The 16310-nt window shown below is 44.2% G+C and overlaps 2 protein-coding genes across 2 annotated transcripts in view; one reads left to right on the top strand and one right to left on the bottom strand.

Annotated features, from left to right (window-relative positions):
- The window catches only part of LOC139274083 (zinc finger protein 850-like), a 203474-nt gene that overhangs the window by 18496 nt on the left and 168668 nt on the right, over positions 1–16310 (top strand). The window lies entirely within an intron of this gene.
- The window catches only part of LOC139273518 (zinc finger protein 664-like), a 221311-nt gene continuing 205018 nt past the window's right edge, over positions 18–16310 (bottom strand). The window contains exon 6 of the transcript XR_011595176.1: positions 18–1202. The gene's annotated coding sequence lies outside the window, so the exon portion shown is untranslated. The remainder of the gene's footprint in view (positions 1203–16310) is intronic.

Below are 16310 nucleotides of genomic sequence, written 5' to 3' on the forward strand. Positions count from 1 at the left end.
ACTGAGTCGAATACCTCTTGTGCTTTGAACAAAGCAGTCTTTATTACCGGCCAGTAAGACCTATCAGACAGAAGATATACTCTCTGGATAGAGCGTACACACTCCCTACGGATAGGTGAAGTTACATCGTAAAGCGTCAACAGTTATACAGTTTTGAAATCAGATAGCAAAATACAATTAGATTGACATTCTAACTCAGCCACTCATTAGTCAATCTATATGAGATATTTTTATGAAAGCTCAAGCATTGCCTCTAAATGTTTCAATCCAGTGGTGTGACTATTAACTGAGACCTTGCAATTCTGCAGATTTATTTCATGTTACAATTAGATGTTATTGGCAGGACTAGTGACTTAAAACCTTGAGAGTTGCACTATTTGCAATCTGACATTCTCCCAGCTATTCTTCCATGGCTTATACATTTTCATATATCCCGTTTACTTTACTGTCCTTAATTCCATATATTCCGTTCAGATATCCACATCCCTCCTTTTATCATTCTATGATAACATTTAGGATCATTCTAGGAGTATCAAACCTGCTAAGTTCTTTTGCTGGTGTTGATAACTTCTTCACCTCCCTCCTTATGTGATCGGCAAGGTGGGTTATGTTTTCTGAACTATCAGGAATGTAAGTGCAACATTCAGATCCTATCAGGGCACACGTTCCCCCTTTCTCAGCTAACAGGTAATCAAGGGCCATTCGGTTTTGTAATGCTACGGTCCTTATCGCTACCATTTCAGCTGTGATGCCCTCCAGAGCCTCAGCAGTTCGGTTAGCTACCTGTTCCAATATCGTTTCTTTGAATCCATCTAACAGTCTCAGTTCGGGTCAGTGGAACGGTGCGCAAAGGAATTCCCCCTTTGGAATGTATAGGGATATGTGAACAAACCCAGCATCTAGTGAAGTGCCCTTTTTCCGCATAAACGTAAGACATATACAAAAAGGTGTTTACATGGAGCTCTCGCCTTTGTCTTCCTTCCCGTGCGCCAAAACTGTCATATATCAACACTATTATGCAGACAGTGGCATACAGACACAGTCTCATCTTATAAATAGTCCAATTATTTAGCTGATAAAAAGAGTTCTGTTTTCCCGTTTCCCTTCTTCAGGTCTCCGTCAGTGTATTTGGCTGTCTTACGGGTAAAAGTTCAAACTGATCCTCCTTCAACTGCCTTGTTCAGCTATGGGGAAGAGGAGATCTGGAACAGAAACAGGAATTAGACTAACCAGCAAAATTTGTTTAAATGGTGATGAGCTTGCAGTGGTGCAGGTGAACCCAGGCACTTTTCCCCTCAACCTTGGCTGCAGTGGGGGTAGTGAGTGACACCTGAAAAGGCCCCTCCCATTGTGGCTCTAATCCCTTCCGAATCCATACTTCCCTGGTGCCACGAGGGACAATTCGGGTAAAACTGGGAGGTCGAGGTGAGCATCTTGAACCTGGTTGTGAACTAGTCGCAGAGCCTGAGTCAGAGAAAGAACATAGGTGGTCATCAGTCGAGCTGAGATCTCATATCTAGGAACAATTTCCCTCATTAACACCTTAACAACAGTTTGAGTCTTATTGTCCAGGTTAGGGTAGGCTTCAATCCATCTGCTAAACACATCTACTATTACTAACACATATTTGTAACACTGAACTTTTTGCAACTCAATGTAGTCCAACTGAAATGTCTCAAAGGGACCTTCGGGTAGGGGCGTTTTACCCCAATCACAGGGGACTCCCTTCCCTGGATTATGTTGCTGGCCAACCAGGCAACGACTACTGATGTTCTGGGTGAGCGCCTGGAGTCTCGGGTGCCCCCAAGTAGCCAAAAGTGTGTCACTCGTGGTCCTTGCTCCACAATGAGTAGCAAAATGCATACATTCAATAACTCATAGAGCCAACTTGTCAGACATGCAAGTCTGTTCTGCGGGAGTGGTCCAGAGTTTAGAAACATTGTCATAAGTACATGCATAATATTTCCACAACAGTTTAACCTTTTCAGGAGCGTCGTCCTGTGCTTTTATAACATCTTGGATGGTTGGCATTGATTTTTCCGAGGCTAACTTATCCTTCGCAGGATTTTTAGTCTGACTCATAATTTTGGGCACTACCATCTGTTGGTCACGAGAGGCCTGTTTGGCCTCTTGGTCAGGACAATGATTCCCTATATCAACCAGAGAATTTCCGGTAGTATGGGCGGTACATTTGACAAAGGCAATGCGTTTGGGGAACATGAGGGCTTGCAACAAATCAGATACTAGCTGTTTGAGATATCTCATTCCCCTGTGAGGTTAGGAATCCCCTATTTTTCCATAATTGTCCGAAATCATGGACCACCCCAAAGACATACCTAGAGTCGGTATAGATATTGACTTTGAGATCTTTGGCCAAGATACAGGCTCGGGTGAGGGCGAATAGTTCAGCTTATTGAGCAGAATAGGCGGTTTCAAAAGCGGCAGATTCCAAGACCTGATTCTCCTGGTTTACTATGGCGTATCCTGAGATTCGTGTATCTTCTGGATTAATAGAAGTACTTCCGTCAACATACATAAACAATCATGACTGGGTTCTTCCTCATCTTGGGTTGGCTCAGTAAGAATACAGTCTGGATCTTCCATTGGTACATCAACTAAATCTTCCCTGACTGATGTGGCCTCTTAAATTAAAGATAAGCAATCATGACTGGGTTCTTCCTCATCTTGGGGTGGCTCAGTAAGAAAACAGGCCGGATTAATTGCAGTACAGTGCCGAAAGGTCAGTTTAGGATTGCCTGTGATTTCAGTGGGTTCTGTCGGATAGAGGGCCAGTCCACATTGCCCTGCACTGGGATCTCAATCGGATCAATGGGAGTATAACCCACTTGGGAGGGGTTCTCTGCCCACACATGAGGATCCACATAGTCAGGTATGCCAGAGCCAGTATGATGCTGTAGAGTCCTTAAGACCTTCTCGGGGTCCCCATGAAATTTACGATTTGCACATCCCGGCTGGTAGGGTCAGCCTCATCTATGGCCTTGCGTACCATAACTCCCAAATCTTTAGCATGGTGAGGGGCTAATACTTCACGAGCAATATACGGTGCCATTGTTAGGGGCTGTTTCCACAGATTCTTATCCACTTCCACAAAATCTGCCTCTCTTTCCAGTCCAGTCACTGTAGCCCTTAATAGAATTCCCTTCACTTCCCCTTCGTGATCCTGATAAAAGTTCTGCAGGTCCTGATTCTTTCCACTGGGATTGTATTCTAGGGTCACGTGATAGGGTGCCTGCGGCAGGTCCAGAGACCACGACTGTGGGGTTCTAGTGGTATAATGCTGCCGCTTAAGGGTTTCCTGTTTTACAATAATCCCATCATCTCCACACTCCAAATGCAACTGGAATTTGCAAAGGAGCTCTCTAGCCATCAAGTTACAGTCCAGATTGGTTGTGATAACAACTCGATGTTCCACCGATTCTTCCTGGTAACCCATTTTAACCGGTTTTGACACTGGGAATGTCGAGATTTGTCCCAGGAATCCTGAAAGTTCCTGTGTTTCAGTAGAGGCAGGGAGTTTAAGCTTTGATTGTACAGAAGACATGAAGGCTCCCGTATCTATCAAAAAGGGTTGCCACTCATTCAGAATGGGTTCGTCGTCCGGGGAGGATCTCTGCACAATCAAGCTGTGTAGTCAATTGGGGGACAAGTGACCAAAGGGGTTGTTCTGGGAGAAGTTAGTGTAAAATCCTCCTCTCCCCTTCCTCTTCTTCCTTTTCCATGCTGACGGTAGGGGCAATTTTTATTCCAATGTCCTTCCTGCCCACAATTAAAACAGTCAATTCCTCTTACCCAGTCCCGGCCTCTTCCCATACCATGCCGGGGACAATAGGGAGGTTTATTAGCAGGGCTCGGGCCGTTTGGTTGTTTAGTATAACCGTATCCTTGCTTATCCATCCAATTGATCCTTCCTCCCGAGATGGCTCTTCCTTTCTAGTCACGTATTCAGTCTTGACCCGGGTTGGGGGCGCAACTCCCCCCTCCCCTTTCTTTTCCTGCTAATAATATCTAACTGCCCTTTCCATTTGTCCGGATAGCGTGAGCAATCAAATAGTTGTTCGAAGATCACATAGACATCTATAGTGGGGTGGTCTGCAGCTTGTTGTGCATCAGGGTTTGGCATTGGTCTGACAGGGAATTGGTGTCGGGACTTTGGGATCTTGGAAATCATTTCTAGGCCGGAGGATGTTTCGGAGCTGTCTGACTGCTTGACAGTTCTGCGTCTCGATCGGCGGGGGTGTTTGCTATGTTTTTCACAACTTGGACTGGTAGATTGACTAGAAGATGTACGGGACTGTGTGATGTCGAGATATAGTTCTGCCCTTTCGAGTATGAGATCTGGTTCTTTCGGCTATATTGCTTGTGAACTGGGGATCCGAATCGCTATCAGAGGATGAGGAGTCAATTTGGGTTTGTTACTTTGGTGATATGGGATTGTTCCTAACTCTTTTCGCCGGAGTGTTAGGTGGAGGGTGTTGGGAAGAGGACTGGAGCAAGAGGCCAGGGGGTGCGGGAGGCGCCGTTGGGCGCTGAGTCAGTGGCCACTCATCAATTTCATCATCAGCCTCGGTTAACACAAAGCCAGCCATTTTTACCACGTAGTCGGTCAATACCTTTCTTAGAGGTCCCAGAGGATCTCTTAGTAAGTTTCTCGTGCGCACATTCTTTTTTTTTTTAAAGACGTCTACAGTTTTAACATGTGTTCCCTTTGTCAATGCAAGTCCTAATTTAATAGCATTTGTTTGCCAACTTGACAGAAGTGATGCATCTTTTAATTAATTTTTTTTTTAACAATCCCTGTGCTTTTTTTTTTACTACCTCTACGCTTCTAGTGCCACCTAGAGGCCACTGGTCATCTCCTAATAATTTGTTCAGGGCTCCTGATAATTTTCTAAAGTCTTCAGCTCTTTCAGGGAATTCCTCACATAGCTTTTGTAGCGGACTATCCACATCCATTGTTTTATCCAACTGATTACCCATTTTCACGCTGCCCCTCGTATTACCGTGTCGTTACGCGTTCGTGTCGTCGTGCAATTTAAACAAACTTAAAAATAGACAGAGACTTTACAGAAACTAACTGACTTTTAACCAACTCCAAATAAACAAACTTTACTAATGCTAACACTGATCCGCGTCGCCGCGCGATTTAGAATACTTAAGACTCCCACATCGCCCCGCAGTTCACGTCGCCGCGCAATCCGCGTTGCCTCGCAGTTCACGTCGCCCCGCGGTTCGCGTCGCCGCGCGATTAGAATACTTAAGATTGAAAACACAAGATAAACAAAGACTTCTAACACTGATCCGCGTCGCCGCGCGGTTCACGTCGCCACGCGATTAGAATACTTAAGACTTTAAAACACTTAAAACTAACAAAGACTTACTGACACTAGCACTGACTTTCGCGGTGCGCGTTGCTGCGCCTTCGCGTCGGCCCACGTTTACTCGGGTGCGTGCTGCCGCACGTCCCACGTCACGTGTTCACGCTGCCGTGCGTCTGCGTCAGCCCTCCTTTACTCGGCTGCACTCTTGCGCCGCTGCGCGTCTGCGTCACTGCGCGTTCGCTTCACTACGCGTTAGCGTCACTGCGCGTTCGCGTCACTACACATTAGCGTCGCTGCGCGTTCGCGTCGGCCCTTCTCCTCTCGGCCGCACGCTCGCGCCACTGCGCGTCTCGCGTTGTTTGCGCGTCTGCGCCGCTGCGCGTTCGCGTCGGCCCGACCTTCCGAGTTGCTGCGGGTTTTTAAATTCAATCAGAGCCTAGACGGGCCAAGTGATATACAAGTTCGACGTCGTACCTGAATTGAACACCTATCCTCTATTTAATTCCCCATTTTATTCCCTGTGAGCCTAATTTTCTAAATTTGATTTCTTATGAGCCTTAATTAATTTCTTTCAGTCTCCAAATTTCCCTATCCTTTCGCGTTACTGCGCTGTTTAAATCCAATCAGTCAATGAAAGCCCTAATTTAATGGAGTTTTTCTGCCAACTGGACAGGAGTGATTCATTTTTTTTTACTGCAGTGGAATTTTTCTCATAATTTAAAATCTCAGAACATTTTTTTTCAGCAGCTATTCAGTACGTTACTTTTTTTTATAACTAGAGAGAAGTCTGGCACGTAGGCTGTGGACTGCTTTTCGTTATCTCAATTGTTCCAGCCTCAAGGTCATATTATTTAATATAATTTTTTTTTTGAATCCTTTTGAATCCATCTCAGTTGTTTTGCTGTGCCTTCTCTGAATGTTTTCTTTCAACAAGTTTTTCTTTTTTTTTAACCACCGGGACCATGTAATTTTTTCTTTTTTTTTCAACAAACCTATCCTTTGTGCATTTCCTGGCTCCGTAACTTATCATCCGAATATATGTAATTCAATAAGGTTCACACTCTTAAACTTCCCACATACAGGACAACACTACGAAGGGTTAAAACAAACTTTCATTCTGTTTGAGATAAAACAAACCACAACTCCCCGGCTTTTTTTTTTACAGTAAAAATCACAGAAGCATTTCTCATTTAAACAGACATTCACAAGAGTCTCTTTTCTTTCCTATCAATTTTTGGATCCATGATTGATCATCCATCCCTATCTAGCTCTAACTATCTTTCCAAGTCGCCGCTTGATTTGCGTCATCGCGCAATTTCCCTATCTCTATCCCTATTCTAAGTTTGAAAGGTATTCACCAGATTGTCCTGGATCTCGTTCAGACACTACCTGAGAACCAGCGAGTGGCTAAACTTTCCTCAGACTTTTGAAACCGGGGGAAACTGGAGCAGTATTGAAATCATACTCACTCCAGTGGCCACTTTCCCCTCGTCTCGTCCAAGGCTAGTCTGGCTCTTAATTCGCAAGTTTTCGGCAGTCGTCTGTTGAGATCCCACTTCTGACACCAAATGTTAATTCCTGGATTCTTTTACCTCAATCTGGTTCAGTAAAATTACTGAGTCGAATACCTCTTGTGCTTTGAACAAAGCAGTCTTTATTACCAGCCAGTAAGACCTATCAGACAGAAGATATACTCTATGGATAGAGCGTACACACTCCCTACGGATAGGTGAAGTTACATCGTAAAGCGTCAACAGTTATACAGTTTTGAAATCAGATAACAAAATACAATTAGATTGACATTCTAACTCAGCCACTCATTAGTCAATCTATATGAGATGTTTTTATGAAAGCTCAAGCATTGCCTCTAAATGTTTCAATCCAGTGGTGTGACTATTAACTGAGACCTTGCAATTCTGCAGATTTATTTCATGTTACAATTAGATGTTATTGGCAGGATTAGTGACTTGAAACCTTGAGAAAGACTGTTAGCTATGCTGATGTTGCACGATTTGCAATCTGACATTCTCCCAGCTATTCTACCATGGCTTATACATTTTCATATATCCCGTTTACTTTACTGTCCTTAATTCCATATATTCCGTTCAGATATCCACAACGTCACCAGCCGTCTCCCCCAGTTCAGAATGTGACTCAATACAAATAGGAAGGATTTTTGTTTAACTACTAAAGATGCATAATGAGGGGGAAATCAATCTCTGTACCTTTAACTAACAGCAACATGGAAAGAGGGAAATCTTTAAACACCTGGTCCACTTGGCACCGAAGTTTCTGAAACTCATAATAGGAACTCCAGGGAAACAAAATAGCTGCGTTGATAAAGGATGGAATCACTGCAATAGTGAGAAATGACATTGGCTCAAATGATCAGGATGTTGAAACAGTTTGGGTGGAGATAAGGAATAATAAGGGGAAAAAGTCACTGGTGGGCGTAGTCTATAGGCCTCCTAACAGTAGCAACTCTGTTGGTCGGAGTATAAACCAAGAAATAGAGGGGGCTTGTAAAAAGAGAACAGAAATAATCATGGGTGATTTTAACCTCTGTATTGATTGGACAAATCAAATTGGTCAGGGTAGCCTTGAGGAAGAGTTCATAGAGTGCATAAGGGAAGGGTTTCTTGAGCAATATGTAACAGAACCAACCAGGGAGCTGGCTATCTTAAATCTAGTCCTGTGTAATGAGACAGGATTAATAAACAATCTCCTAGTAAAGGATCCCCTTGGAATGAGTGACCATAGCATAGTTGAATTTCAAATTCAGATGGAGGGTGAGAAAGTTGGATCTCAAACCAGCATACTAAGCTTAAATAAAGGAGACTACAAAGGTATGAGGGCAGAGTTGGCTAAAGTGGACTGGGAAAATAGATTAAAGTGTAGGACGGTTGATGAACAGTGGTGTACATTTAAGGAGCTAGTTCATAACTTTCAAGAAAAATATATTCCAGTGAGGAGGAAAGGGTGTAAAAGAAAAAATAGCCATCTGTGGCTAAATAAAGAAATAAAGGACGGTATCCAATTAAAAACAAAGGCATACAAAGTGGCCAAAACTAGTGGGAGGACAGAAGATTGAGAAGCTTTTAAAAGTCAGCAAAGAATGACTAAAAAAAATTATTAAGAAAGGGAAGATAGATTATAAAAGTAAACTAGAATAAAATATAAAAACAGATAGCAAAACTAAGACAGTAAGAATATAACAGAACCAACCCCTAAACAAACAAAACAAAAAAATGTATTTATAAACATTTTTTTTAATTATTTAACTCAAAAACAAAAATTTATGAAAAGTAAGGGAAAAGGAGATATAAGGCAGAAAAGAAACAAACAAACCACTCGGAAATTAAAACATTAGACGCCCCTACAAAAAATCCCCACCCCAAACCACGGACATTCAACTAGCTGAGGCATCACATGCTTCACACTAACAAAGAGAGGGCGGACTCTACATTTTCACCTAACAAACAGATAGGACAACAGACCACACAGAGAGAACACATCAGAAGGAGAAATAAGAACCAGAAGACCAGACACAGCAAACAATTACCACCACATGAGTGAGAGAAGCAGTAGGTTTAAATAGTTCTTCTCACAGCCCTTCTCGTTTTGACTGACCTAGTGGAAGGTAAGGAGCTCTTAACCTCCATAACCTCTCTCTGTACGTTTTTTGATCGAATACTCTCTGACTCTTGAACCACCCCCGCTCCCCGTCCCCACCCGTTTGCTTTCCCTGGCCTCTGATGAAGCCCCAGTAAGTGTGAAACGTTAGGTTTATAGACTACAATCAGCCACCTAGACGACGGATCGTGAAGTGAGTATAAATCCTCCCCGCAAAATATCCCCCTCTGACCTTTTTCTCCCCCCCCCTCCCTGGTGGATTTCTCTCTCACACTATCCAGATTTCGGACCCACGGTGCTGTCTTTAAAAAAGACCTTTTTCTCATTTTTCTCCACTTCTTAAAAAAAAAACCTTTCCTGTAGCAGCTCTAAGTGTACCATTAGTTAGAACTAAATAATGTAATTGTCTGCCGCGGTGCCGTGATTTCTCTGTTCCCCCTTGTTGTTGTCCCCCTGTCCTCACACACCCGCAACCGATAATTATTGCCGTCGAACCGTAGCGTACACATACAAAAATAAATTGAAAAACAAGTAAAAATTGCGTCCTAAATTGCCCCCCCGAGACCCCCACGTGGTCAGTCAACACTGCACAGATCCTGGTCAACCCGCCAAAACCACTCACAATTTAAGGGCCATAATCCCCTTCCTCACCCTACAGCCCAAACATTCATAAAAACACTCACCCAAAAATAGTTTTTTAAAATTCTTTTAAAAATAACAAAAAAAATTACAATTAATTAATTTTAAAATCCCCAAATAAAAATCAGTCCACCAAAGTACAAAACTCAATCTCCCCAAAGAACTGAACAGCGACTTAAAATCAACCCCCTAAAAAACCCGGAGACTGATCCCTTCCCTGGGAACTGATCCCTTCCCCGGGAACAACAGGACCTCCGCTCCAACCCGCCTCCCTCCCGGGCCACACAGAAATCCTGCCCGAGGCTGATCATCAGCACTAGGCCCAAACACACAAACCACCGATTGACCCGAGACACCAACCCAAAAACCACCACAATTAGCCCACCGCTCAAACCCGGTAACACCCCCTACCCACCACCCCCACCGCTCAAACCCGGTAACACCCACCCCCACCGCTCAAACCCGGTAACACCCACCCCCCCCCCCCCACACCGCTCAAACCCGGTAACACCCCCCTCCCCCCACCGCTCAAACCCGGTAACACCCACCCCCCCCACCGCTCAAACCCGGTAACACCCACCCCCACCGCTCAAACCCGGTAACACCCACCGCCAATGAATAAAATGGGAGACACAGACTCGGACAGGCAGCACCGCGGGGTGAGGGATCAGCGGTCTGACTAACAGCAGCAGCATGCCCCCGTGCCCAGCACACTGATCCCACAGGATGGTGAAACAAAAATAACTCCCCAATCCATATCTCTGGCTTACAACACCATCATATTATTGATAAATCCATAACATACAATTTACTTACATACAATTAATAAATTCCCTAATTTCACAGAAATCACTTGAATACATAGCAGGGAACCAACAACCCACCTAATAACGATTTTTACACTCCAGGATGGTATGTTGCCTCCCTGGTGCAAGGGTCAAGGATGTCTCGGAGCGGGTGCAGGACATTCTGAAATGGGAGGGAGAACAGCCAGTTGTCGTGGTGCACGTTGGTACCAACGACATAGGTAAAAAAAGGGATGAGGTCCTATGAAATGAATTTAAGGAGCTAGGAGCTAAATTAAAAAGTAGGACCTCAAAAGTAGTAATCTCGGGATTGCTACCAGTGCCACGTGCTAGTCAGAGTAGGAATCGCAGGATAGCGCAGATGAATACATGGCTTGAGCAGTGGTGCAGCAGGGAGGGATTCAAATTATTGGGGCATTGGAACCGGTTCTGGGGGAGGTGGGACCAGTACAAACCGGACGGTCTGCACCTGGGCAGGTCCGGAACCAATGTCCTAGGGGGAGTGTTTGCTAGTGCTGTTGGGGAGGAGTTAAACTAATATTGCAGGGGGATGGGAACGTATACAGGGAGACAGAGGGAGACAAAAATGAGGCAAAAGCAAAAGACAGAAAGGAGATGAGGAAAAGTGGAGGGCAGAGAAACCCAAGGCAAAGAACAAAAAGGGCCACTGTACAGCAAAATTCTAGAAGGACAAAGGGTGTTAAAAAAGCAAGCCTGAAGGCTTTGTGTCTTAATGCAAGGAGTATCCGCAATAAGGTGGATGAATTAACTGTGCAAATAGATGTTAACAAATATGATGTGATTGGGATTACGGAGACATGGCTCCAGGATGATCAGGGCTGGAAACTCAACATCCAGGGGTATTCAACATTCAGGAAGGATAGAATAAAAGGAAAAGGAGGTGGGGTAGCATTGCTGGTTAAAGAGGAGATTAATGCAATAGTTAGGAAAGACATTAGCTTGGATGATGTGGAATCTATATGGGTAGAGCTGCAGAAGACTAAAGAGCAAAAATCGTTAGTGGGAGTTGTGTACAGACCTCCAAACAGTAGTACTGATGTTGGGGAGGGCATCAAACATGAAATTATGAGTGCATGCAATAAAGGTGCAGCAGTTATAATGGGTGACTTTAATATGCACATAGATTGGGCTAGCCAAACTGGAAGCAATACGGTGGAGGAGGATTTCCTGGAATGCATAAGGGATGGTTTTCTAGACCAATATGTCGAGGAACCAACTAGGGGGGAGGCCATCTTAGACTGGGTGTTGTGTAATGAGAGAGGATTAATTAGCAATCTCATTGTGCGAGGCCCCTTGGGGAAGAGTGACCATAATATGGTGGAATTCTGCATTAGGTTGGAGAATGAAACAGTTAATTCAGTGACCATGGTCCAGAACTTAAAGAAGGGTAACTTTGAAGGTATGAGGCATGAATTGGCTAAGATAGATTGGCTAATGATACTTAAGGGGTTGACTGTGGATGGGCAATGGCAGACATTTAGAGACCGCATGGATGAATTACTACAATTGTACATTCCTGTCTGGCGTAAAAATAAAAAAGGGAAGGTGGCTCAACCGTGGCTATCTAGGGAAATCAGGGATAGTATTAAAGCCAAGGAAATGGCATACAAATTGGCCAGAAATAGCAGCGAACCTGGGGACTGGGAGAAATTTTAAACTCAGCAGAGGAGGACAAAGGGTTTGATTAGGGCAGGGAAAATGGAGTACGAGAAGAAGCTTGCAGGGAACATTAAGTCGGATTGCAAAAGTTTCTATAGGTATGTAAAGAGAAAAAGGTTAGTAAAGACAAACGTAGGTCCCCTGCAGTCAGAATCAGGGGAAGTCATAACGGGGAACAAAGAAATGGCAGACCAATTGAACAAGTACTTTGGTTCAGTATTCACTAAGGAGGACACAAACAACCTTCCGGATATGAAAGTGGTCAGAGGGTCTATTAAGGAGGAGGAACTGAGGGAAATCTTTATTAGTCGGGAAATTGTGTTGGGGAAATTGATGGGATTGAAGGCCGATAAATCCCCAGGGCCTGATGGACTGCATCCCAGAGTACTTAAGGAGGTGGCCTTGGAAATAGCGGATGCATTGACAGTCATTTTCCAACATTCCATTGACTCTGGATCAGTTCCTATCGAGTGGAGGGTAGCCAATGTAACCCCACTTTTTAAAAAAGGAGGGAGAGAGAAAGCAGGAAATTATAGACCGGTCAGCCTGACCTCAGTAGTGGGTAAAATGATGGAATCAATTATTAAGGATGTCATAGCAGCGCATTTGGAAAATGGTGACATGATAGGTCCAAGTCAGCATGGATTTGTGAAAGGGAGATCATGCTTGACAAATCTTCTGGAAATTTTTGAGGATGTTTCCAATAAAGTGGACAAAGGAGTACCAGTTGATGTGGTATATTTGGACTTTCAGAAGGCTTTCGACAAGGTCCCACACAGGAGATTAATGTGCAAAGTTAAAGCACATGGGATTGGGGGTAGTGTGCTGACGTGGATTGAGAACTGGTTGTCAGACAGGAAGCAAAGAGTAGGAGTAAATGGGTACTTTTCGGAATGGCAGGCAGTGACTAGTGGGGTACCGCAGGGTTCTGTGCTGGGGCCCCAGCTGTTTACATTGTACATTAATGATTTAGACGAGGGGATTAAATGTAGTATCTCCAAATTTGCGGATGACACTAAGTTGGGTGGCAGTGTGAGCTGCGAGGAGGATGCTATGAGGCTACAGAGTGACTTGGATAGGTTAGGTGAGTGGGCAAATGCGTGGCAGATGAAGTATAATGTGGATAAATGTGAGGTTATCCACTTTGGTGGTAAAAACAGAGAGACAGACTATTATCTGAATGGTGACAGATTAGGAAAAGGGAAGGTGCAACGAGACCTGGGTGTCATGGTACATCAGTCATTGAAGGTTGGCATGCAGGTACAGCAGGCGGTTAAGAAAGCAAATGGCATGTTGGCCTTCATAGCGAGGGGATTTGAGTACAGGGGCAGGGAGGTGTTGCTACAGTTGTACAGGGCCTTGGTGAGGCCACACCTGGAGTATTGTGTACAGTTTTGGTCTCCTAACTTGAGGAAGGACATTCTTGCTATTGAGGGAGTGCAGCGAAGATTCACCAGACTGATTCCCGGGATGGTGGGACTGACCTATCAAGAAAGACTGGATCAACTGGGCTTGTATTCACTGGAGTTCAGAAGAGTGAGAGGGGACCTCATAGAACCGTTTAAAATTCTGACGGGTTTGGACAGGTTGGATGCAGGAAGAATGTTCCCAATGTTGGGGAAGTCCAGAACCAGGGGTCACAGTCTAAGGATAAGGGGTAAGCCATTTAGGACCGAGATAAGGAGAAACTTCTTCACCCAGAGAGTGGTGAACCTGTGGAATTCTCTACCACAGGAAGTAGTTGAGGCCAATTCACTAAATATATTCAAAAGGGAGTTCGATGAAGTCCTTACTACTCGGGGGATCAAGGGGTATGGCGTGAAAGCAGGAAGTGGGTACTGAAGTTTCATGTTCAGCCATGAACTCATTGAATGGCCTGCTCCTGCAACTATTTTCTATGTTTCTAAACCCAACCCCCCAATAATCCTTCCTAAACCAACACCCCTTACGAGGGAATAAATAAATTCAATCTTCATAAATTTAATCGGTGGGCTCAATTCAAATTTTCATAAATGTAATTATTAATAAGACCCTTCCATAGAAGTTCCACGTCAGTAATACCCAAGACCATAAACACACCTAAATATCACAATGGGTAACTAACAACCAACCCCACCGGTATAATCAGCCCCAGAAACAGCCCGAGCTCCAAACAGACCGACCTCTCACATATAACAAGGAGTATAATCCACCCTCCCCCAATTTAAAGAGGACCCCACCCACACAACCCCGACGATCTTTTCTCCCACAAACAGGATGTGCTTTGAACAAAGCAGTCTTTATTATACTGGCCAGTAAGACCTATCAGACAGAAGATATACCCTCTGGATAGAGCGTACACACTCCCTACGGATAGGTGAAGTTACATCGTAAAGCGTCAACAGTTATACAGTTTTGAAATCAGATAACAAAATACAAATGGATTGACAGTCTAACTCAGCCACTCATTAGTCAATCTATATGAGATGTTCTTCTTGAAAGCTCAAGCATTGCCTCTAAATGTTTCAATCTAATGGTGTGACTACTAACTGAGACCTTGCAATTCTGCAGATTTATTTTATGTTACAATTCGATATTATTGGCAGGAGTAGTGACTTGAAACCTTGAGACAGACTGTTAGCTATGCTGATGTTGCACTATTTGCAATCTGACATTCTCCCAGCTATTCTTCCATGGCTTATACATTTTCATATATCCCGTTTACTTTACTGTCCTTAATTCCATATATTCCGTTCAGATATCCACAGAACCCTATCAGGGACAATATTGGGAACCCTGGGCAGGTAACCACATCACAAACACTAGAGAACCATATCCCCGAGTACATAACCCTACCACTAAAACTTACCCTACGAAGAACCTCAGAACCACCGGAACCCTCTCGAACGCTAACTCTAAACCTACCCCTGACCCTAACCCAAAACCTAACCCTTACCCCAACCCGAGCCCTAAATCCTAACCTAAAACTGAACAACCAGCCCCCACTCCTGAAAACCTAATCATAACCCAAAGAACCGACGAGCCCAAAGAAAACCCTAACCCAAACTTTAACCCCAAACCCAACCCTACTCCAACCCCAAATGGAGCCCCGACCCTACCCGAAAATTCAGTAACCAGCCCCCATCCCTAAAAACCTAACCACAACCCAAACAACCCATGAATGAAAACCAAGCCCTAAAACCCAACCCTGAACTGAACTTGAAAACAGATCCCTACCCGGAAACATATTAATCAAATCATAGCCCCAATAACAAACCCTAACCCAGAACCAGACAGCCAACCAACCCTAATCTAAAACATAACCCCACAAGAATTAGTCAAGACCCAAACACCACAAAACCTAAGCCGTCAGAGCCCAAGACCAAACCCAACACAGACCTAAAACCTAAAGATACTAAATTGCATCAGTGTCCAGAACGACACACATATGCACAGCGAGGTAGGAATAATAAAATAAAAAATCTTAACTTAGAAATGAGAGACAAAACACCACTCCCTAGAAAATCCAGGATACACCCCCTCCCTTCCCCACAATTCCGAAGGAACAACATGGCCCCAGGGTCCAGAATGACACACAGAACCACAGCGATTATAACATACAATGTGGCCCCAGGGTCCAGAACAACAGAGGCACAGCGATTATAACATACAACATTGCCCCAGGGTCCAGAATGACACACAGAGGCACAACGATTATAACATAGAACACCAGAACATAAGGAACAAGAGATAACCCAATTAAAGTAAGGGATAAGACTAAGAACAAGAAAGATCGAGTAGCATAATTTCTAAAAAATAGCTAAACTGATTTACAGGGGACAGTATTGAATACAAAACTCCAAGAGGACATTACCCCTCTGTCCGTAACACCAAAAACCTAAAGGACAAGCCAATGGACAAGGGCAAGAATGGCTGAGTAGTAAACTTCGAAAAGCGTGAGCCGATCAAAAGTGGCAGTAAGGAATACAAAATTCCAAAGGGGCAGTACCCCCCTGTCCAAAACACCAAAAGCCGGGCGATGTTAAGGAGGTGGTCTTAGTTGCGAGAGAGGGAGAGAGATATGAACAGAGGGAAAGTCAGAGGGAGACAGACATAGAGACAGAGACAGCAAGACAGATGGCGTGAGCGACAGAGAGAGAGCGCAAGAGAGCGACAGTGGGAGACTAGAGAGAGACAGAGAGATAGATGTAGGGAGACAGAAGGAGAGAGACAG

The sequence above is a fragment of the Pristiophorus japonicus genome, chromosome 9 (assembly GCF_044704955.1).
Source record: "Pristiophorus japonicus isolate sPriJap1 chromosome 9, sPriJap1.hap1, whole genome shotgun sequence".
NCBI lineage: Eukaryota > Metazoa > Chordata > Chondrichthyes > Pristiophoridae > Pristiophorus > Pristiophorus japonicus.